Source organism: Nyctereutes procyonoides, unplaced genomic scaffold (assembly GCF_905146905.1).
Source record: "Nyctereutes procyonoides isolate TBG_1078 unplaced genomic scaffold, NYPRO_anot_genome, whole genome shotgun sequence".
Lineage (NCBI taxonomy): Eukaryota > Metazoa > Chordata > Mammalia > Carnivora > Canidae > Nyctereutes > Nyctereutes procyonoides.
The window spans coordinates 37,654,690-37,661,989 of record NW_026575146.1 but is presented as its reverse complement, the minus strand read 5'-3'; the positions used below and the strand labels follow the sequence as shown (position 1 = coordinate 37,661,989).

Genomic DNA, 7,300 nt, shown 5'->3' with positions numbered 1-7,300 from the left:
ACAAGGTACACATGATGATCTTATTTAATCCACAGAATCACCTTGTGATATGGGTGTTTTTATCCCCATTTTTATAGATGATGACACAGAGGCAGGGTTAAGTGACTTGTCCAAGGTCAAAGCTGGTAAATTATAGAGCTGGGCCTGAAACTCAACTCTGCTTAACTCTGAACCTTGTTCTCCTAGCTTATCTAAAAATGAGTATTTTGTATGGTTTCCAGATCTTTCATTTTTCAGGTTGTCTTCATTGGATGCTTTTTTGATATACATTTTTAAAATTCATCGCGTATAACAAAAAATACTCCAAATATGGCCTTGACCATCAAAAGAGTACTATGGGATCATGACCTCCTTTGTTTGAGACATTAGGCTTTCATTAATACATCCCAACATTTTATTAGCTGTTTGAAAAAATAGGTTGCACGAATACCTTATCTGGATAAGGTAGTCTTATCGAAGTCTTATTCGAAGTCTCCTCAGTTCCCTAAGTCCTTTTCTCTTGAATTGTTGTTAAACTTGATCTCCTCTTCTCCAAACTTACACAAGTGAAACTGAATGTCAGTCTTCGATATGTTGCCTTGATTAAAGCTCTAGGCAGAGTGTGAACTCTTAAGGAATCATAAAATATTCTGCTGGGTGTTCTAAGCAAGATTCCTCAATGCTAAATATTATTAACTGGGTAAGTCATCTGAGTTTCCTTTTCAAGTTGCATTGCATCATAAGGGAACTGTTTTAAATAGACCACCCTGTACACAAACATTTTCATCTTAAAGCACTCAGGCACCTCTTCTGTGTAGGAAGAGATGAGTTGTCCTCCCCACCTCACAGAGAAGACGACTTCACAGACAGCTCAAAGTGAGGGCTGCAGTGAGGTCTGGAGCTCCTGGTTCTCTTCCTGCTTCATTTCCAGAGGGCTAGATTGTATCTCCTCATAAAAGGGAAAATTTAGCAGGAGGAGAGAAAAGGGGCCGAGCGACCCAACCAGTTTTCCAGCAAATTAAAAGCAGGTTGTTCATAAAGCAAAGGAGATTCTTTAAAATGGGGTTAAAAAAAGGAGGACAGATGGGGTAAGAAATTGAGTTAAAATATTTTAAATGCTACTTTTAACAAAACAGAGCAAAACCAGAATGAATTCCAAACAGTTTCCTGAAGGGAGAAAGATTGTGATCCTAGAATATGTATGATGATGAGGTGGAGAGAAACAAGGGTCTTGGCTTACAGAAAATGAGTGAGCTGTGCAGGGATTCTAGTTAACCGGTTGATTTGCAGACAAATAAGAACAATATGAATTTCACTGTTTGGAGGAGGGGGAAATTTCTTCTTAGGAAAACAAAACAAAACAAAACAAAGCAAATCTTTACCTCCCGGTGCATATTTTCCTTCTCTGCAGTGATGAAAGTGTTTGCACTAATTTTCCAAGGAGACCAGAAAATATGTATGGTCTGTTTTGTCTCCAGTGGCATCCTGGGTCACTGAGCACCGTCATTCAATGCGATTTGTTGATGGATAGATGGAAGAATCAAACCTTTCAGCATTTGGGAAAAAAAATAACCAGAACCCAGCATCTATAGGAGCCCCCATTAAAAATAATTTGAAATGTTAAATCTAAAAGTTACAGAAAATGTCCTGCCACAAGAGGAAGCACACTGTCACTGGGAGAAGATGAGCCAGATCCATTTTGTCTGTGTTGGATAAGATCATGTTTCTAGAAGCTGAGTGACAAAAACAGTGTTCCATGTGGTGTTTGAATGGACCAGATTCAGGAGCTCCATGTCAATTGTGTGCAGAAAGAAAGGCCCAAACTTCTAACCAGGGTTGCCCAGAGAACTGGTGGGGTGGAGGGGGGAGGGGCGGAGGAGGAGCAGAGGCTTGGAGGGGAAAATTCTCCACCAGCTCATTCCCAGCTGAAAGCAGAAAGGGGACAAATCCGGACACAACCTCCAGTTCCCAAGGGAACCAGAGGCAGCCTGAGCTTTCCCCTCAGCGCCTCTTGGGTCATTGAATGCAGTGGTCTCTTCCCTGTGGCTGGGACCCGGCATGGTGTGCCACACCTTGAAAGTCTTGTCTGGTTGCATCCATCCTTCACTGCAGGCCCCAACTGGCAACCTCTCTGAGCCAGGCTGAGCCCATTTCCCTGACCCTACATAAGATGTTCAGAGCAAAGTGAATGAGGCCAGAAGACGGAATGGGAACGAATGTTTCTTGAGTCCCTGCCACATGCCAGGCCTGTGCTAAATGCTTTCCAGCAATTCTCTCATTTATCCTCATTTTACACAGTAGGATATGAAAGCTCAGAGACAGTAAATAATTTGAAGAAGTCAGATGTCACATCAGTGGTATAACAGGATGGTAGCCTGCTTCTGAGTCACATCTTCAGGAACCCAGAGAATGGCTTTGGCCCAGAAAAACACCAGCCCTGAGCCTTAGGAAGTAAGCCAAAGCTTCAGCTATGATGTTTTCGTTTCTACACTGAGAGGGATGATATTCTCAGGCCTAAAAACCTTAAGTGCCGATTCCTTTAGCATGAAGGGAGAGGCCAAAGTCTGAAATTCAGCTGTATCCCAGGTTGACATCCCAGGGAGCAGGCTCTGAGGAATTTGCATGGTGGAGTTCTACTGGGGAGTCCTCTCAGGATCTACATCCATGGAGGGGATCCTCCAAGCAAGATTGGGTAGAGGGAGAAGCTGAGCAGCCAGGCAATCTCAACAAAGGGCTTAGCCAACCCCCAGACAGCTCTGGAATGGAAAGGGTTCTCTGAGGGCTGAGCTTTCATACCTTGGGCCCAACACTCATTGGATGCAAGGCATTCTGGGAAAGGGGCATGAATTTGGGAAAAGTGTCTCTTCTGAGCCAGAGGCAGATCATAGGAAAGTATTCCCTTAAGGGCTGTTGGCGGCCAACACTCAGTATAGCTGAGGGAAGCAGGGCTTCAGCTGAGGGAATGAATCATCACCTCAGGGTGGTGACTCTAGGTAACACATCCCCTGCACAACTATATAAAAATACTGAAACCAAAAGGCTGCAGATGAGACATGTGGAACAAGACCAATAAACAGGTATTTAAAGTATCCCTCAGTTGAGAGATACGCGGTTTTCACATATTACTATTTCTAAAATCAGGATGCATCTTGCAATTCATGCCAAAGCAGGCTTGCCAATCATTGCAGCCCAGAGCAACCATGCCTGCCCCAAAGTTGTTAGTAAATTGATAACGGGTACTAGAAAAGGTGATCTTAGAACTGAGGAAATACTGTATTTAGTGTATTGGCTCATGGGGGTACAGGGATCTTCCAGTCTGTAAACTGCCTAGGGAGAGGGTGTGGGACCCAGGAAATTTAACAAAGATCCCCTACCCCTGGACAAGCAGAGCAGGACTGACTCCATTTTGTGCTGTACCCGCCTTGTGCTGACCTGCTTAGGGCACTGCCCCACCCTAGTCAAGACCAGGGCACACCCTAATCGGAAATCCGCTCAATGATAGGCCAGTTCAAATGGGTACTTTAGGGTAAAATGTAATTCAATCGGCCACCTGCGTGTGGACCGACATGACTGTGCAACTTTCTGCGTATCCCACTGGCCACTGGTCCCTATAAAGCTGCTATGCCTCTTGGTCTGGGGTCCAAGTCCCTGCTCCGCTGTGTCGGGTACACTTGGACCTCGAGCTTGTAAATAAACCCTCGTGTGTTTGCATCGGTGTCGGCTCCTTGGTGGTTTCTCGGATTCGCAATCTTGGGCACAACATTTGGGGGCTCCTCCGGGATCCGAGAGACCTCCAGGACCCTATCCGGAGGGTTTCACGCGTGGTGAGTGCACTCAACTTTTTCCACCTTTTGCGCGCATATTCTCTGAGAGCTCTAACCTGTACCGTACCTGTAGGAATTCCGATCTGTATCGGGTCGGCACTGGCTTAGGCGGACGCGCCGGCGGGCCGTCGACCGCGGGTCTTGAGGAGACGTCCCTTGCCCCTGCCTGGAGGACGGGGTCCTCGTCTATGAGGAGGGCCGGCTGCCACCCTTCGGGGTACTTTGTTTTGTCTCCGCAGCCGCACTGGAACGTTTGTCTGTTACCGTGCTCTTGTTACCTGTTTTGCGCGCTGGTCTGTATTACTGTGTCTTTGTTAACCGTCCTATTTACATAAGGAGAGGGGGCAGCAGGCCATGGCGGCGGCGGCGGCGGCGGCTCGTCTAGCTCGTCTAGGCTGGTTGCTCGCGGCGCTGTGCCTGGGCATCCGCGATGGCGGCGGCGGCGTCGGGCCCGCGAGGGCTGGGCGTCTGTCTGGAGAAAGATGGAAATGCGGACGCGGGGTGGGCGCGTGGAGGAGAGGCGCGGGCCGCCCGGGAGGCCGCCTCCCGCCTGCGCCTCTTCCGCTCGGGCTTGGCCAACAGCTCCTGGTCCAGGGTGGCCCCGAGGGGGCGGGCTGCCCCGAGGGCGGGCGAGTGGCGCGCGCTACTGCGCCTGCGCGCCGCCGAGGACGCCCGCCTGCGTTCGGCGCTGCTGGCGGTGCGCGTGGAGCCGGGCGGCGCGGCCGCGGAGGAGGCGGCGCCGCCCTGGGCGCTCGGCCTGGGGGCGGCGGGGCTGCTGGCGCTGGCGGCGCTGGCGTGGGGCCTGCAGCTGAGCACGCTGGCGCTGGTGCCCGCCGAGGTGCAGGGGCTGCGCGAGAGCGGCGCGGAGGCCCAGCGTGCACGGCGCGGCGCCTGGAGCCCGCGGGGCGCTAGGCCGGCTGCGCCCTGGGCGCGCTGTTGCTGCTGGCCAGCCTGACACAGGCGGTGCTGCTGTACCGGGCGGCCGGCCAGCACGCCGTGCCCGCCGAGCTGGGCAGCGCGGGGCTCGTGTTCCTCGTGGGCGAGGTGGTGCCGGCCGCCGTGAGTGGGCGCTGGGCCCTGGCGCTGGCCCTGGCGCTGGCGCCGCGCGCGCTGCTGCTCAGCCGCCTGGCGGTGCTGCTGACCCTGCCGGTGGCGCTGCCCGTGGGCCAGCTGCTGGAGCTGGCGGCGCGGCCCGGGCGGCTGCCCGAGCGCGTGCTGGAGCTGGCCCACGGCGGCGGCGACCTATAGCGACCTCAGCAAGGGCGTGCCGTGCTGTCGCACCGTGGAGGATGTGCTCACGCCGCTCGAGGACTGCTTCATGCTGGACGCCGGCGCCGTGCTGGGCCGTGCTGGATCGGCGTCCTGGCCAGCATCATGCAGAGCGGCCACACGCGCATCCCGGTGTACGAGGGGGAGCGCTCCAACATCGTGGACATGCTGCACCTCAAGGACTTGGCCTTCGTGGATCCCGAAGACTGCACGCCGCTCAGCACCATCACCCGCTTTTACAACCATCCGCTCCACTTCGTCTTCAACGCCCCCAAGCTGGACGCCGTCCTGGAGGAGTTCAAATGAGGGAAGTCTCACCTGGCCATCGCGCAGAAGGTGAACGAGGGTGAAGGTGACCCCTTCTACGAAGTGCTGGGCCTCGTCACCCTGGAGGACGTCATTGAGGAGATCATCCAGCCTGAGATCCTGGATGAGCCTGAGGACTACCGAGATGCCACCGTCAGGAAGAAGCCTGCTCCTCTGAGTGCCCCCCTCCGGCGAAAAGAGGAATTCTCCTCGTTCAAGGTGTTTGACGATGAATATAAAGTGAAAATCTCGCCTCAGCTGCTCTTGGCCACCCAGCGCTTCCTGTCTCGAGAGATGGATGTATTCAGCCCCCTGCGAATCTCCCAGAAGGTCCTGCTGCACCTCCCAGCGTCAACCAGGAAGTGAGGTTTGACGAGAGCAACCGTCTGGCTGCACACAATTACCTGTACCAGCGCAGCCAGCCGGTGGATTATTTCATTCTCATCCTGCAGGGCAGGGTTGAGGTGGAGATCGGGAAAGAGGGCCTAAAGTTCGAGAATGGAGCCTTCACCACACACTACGGAGTGTTCACCTTGTCAGGGCCGTCCTCGGTTCACCAGTCCCCAGTGTCCTCGCTCCAGTCCGTCCACCACGACCTGCAGCCAGAGCCAGCTGATGGTGCTTGCTTGTCTGCATACTGTCCTGACTACACCGTGAGGGCCCTCTCCGACCTGCAGTTCATCAAGGTCACGCTGCTGCAGTACCTCCATGCACTGGCCACTTGAGCCCAGACCCAGTTGGGGGAGCAAGAGGGCACCGGGGGATGGTTGGTGGTGGGCTTTCTACTTTGCCTTTTTCTCCTTATGCCCTCTTAGTGAGGGGTGGGAGCTCCAGTGGCAACTCCAGGGTGGGGAGACAAGCCCTGGAGTCGGAAGAGCTGGGTTTGCTTCCCGGCCTAGCCACCAGCTGGCCGAGTGACCTTAGGCAAATCACTCTGTAATTTGCACCTCAGTTTCCTCCTTTGCCTATCAATGTTTGTGAAGTATAAAGCGTTGGTATGTACGTAAGGGATGATTATTGTTTGTAAACGGGTTTTTTTTTTTTTTTTTAGTTGTATGAAAAGTTAGCAATTGCCCAGTTCTTGGATTTTGAACCTGGGAACCTTGGATTGAAGTTGGAGATCCCCCTAAACTCCTTGAAATTGTATGCAGAAATAGTGGGAGTGTGCATTTTTGGGGAATGAGGATCCATCGCCAGCAAGTTTTTTTTGTTTTGTTTTGTTTTTTGTTTTTTTGCCAGCAAGTTTTCAAAGGGGGCTGTGACCCAGAAGAGTTAAGAACTATGATTCTTTTACTAAGATGGCCAAAATGCTTCTTTGATAATTGTCAGCTGCTTTTCTCAAATTCCATACCATTGTCCAGCAAACACTATAGAAATGTTTGAACAGTTGGATTTCAAACATTTTCATTTTGTGGGGTGGTGCTTACCAATGGTACAGCTCTAAGCAAGTGAACATAAACACATGTAAGTGTATTTTGCCTGGTTAGGAGTTTATCTGTTTTGCTATTCCATACAACTGTCTGAGAGGCAACAGTGTCCGATGAAAGCAAATTGTTTGGAAACCATGCCTTTCTCCTTGGCTTTGCTATGCCGTAATCCCTTGTTTTCCATACTTGGAATCCTACTTCCATCCATATTGTTGGACTATCTTATGTGAAGCTACGAGAGCTATGGCCTAGCCCCCTTTCCGCAGGCCGATTGCCCCCTGCAGACTGATCTGTGGAGTGCAGGGCTCCTGGAGCCGGGCATATGGGAGCACGTGCGCACTTGGCAGTCCGTTTGCCCCAACCCCATGTTCCCTGTGGCAGCGGAACCCACAGGCTTCAGGAAGAGCAGTTGCACTTGCTGGCTTTGCTGATGCAAACGACCCTTCTTTCGTGTATCTGGTATCCCCATTCTGTTCGTGTATGTGGCATGCCTCT

The 7,300-nt window shown here is 52.1% G+C and overlaps 1 pseudogene; it reads left to right on the top strand.

Moving 5' to 3' along the window:
- Positions 1-4,157: 4,157 nt before the first annotated feature.
- On the top strand, positions 4,158-6,561 carry LOC129499994 (metal transporter CNNM3-like; annotated as a pseudogene).
- The last annotated feature ends 739 nt before the right edge of the window (positions 6,562-7,300 follow it).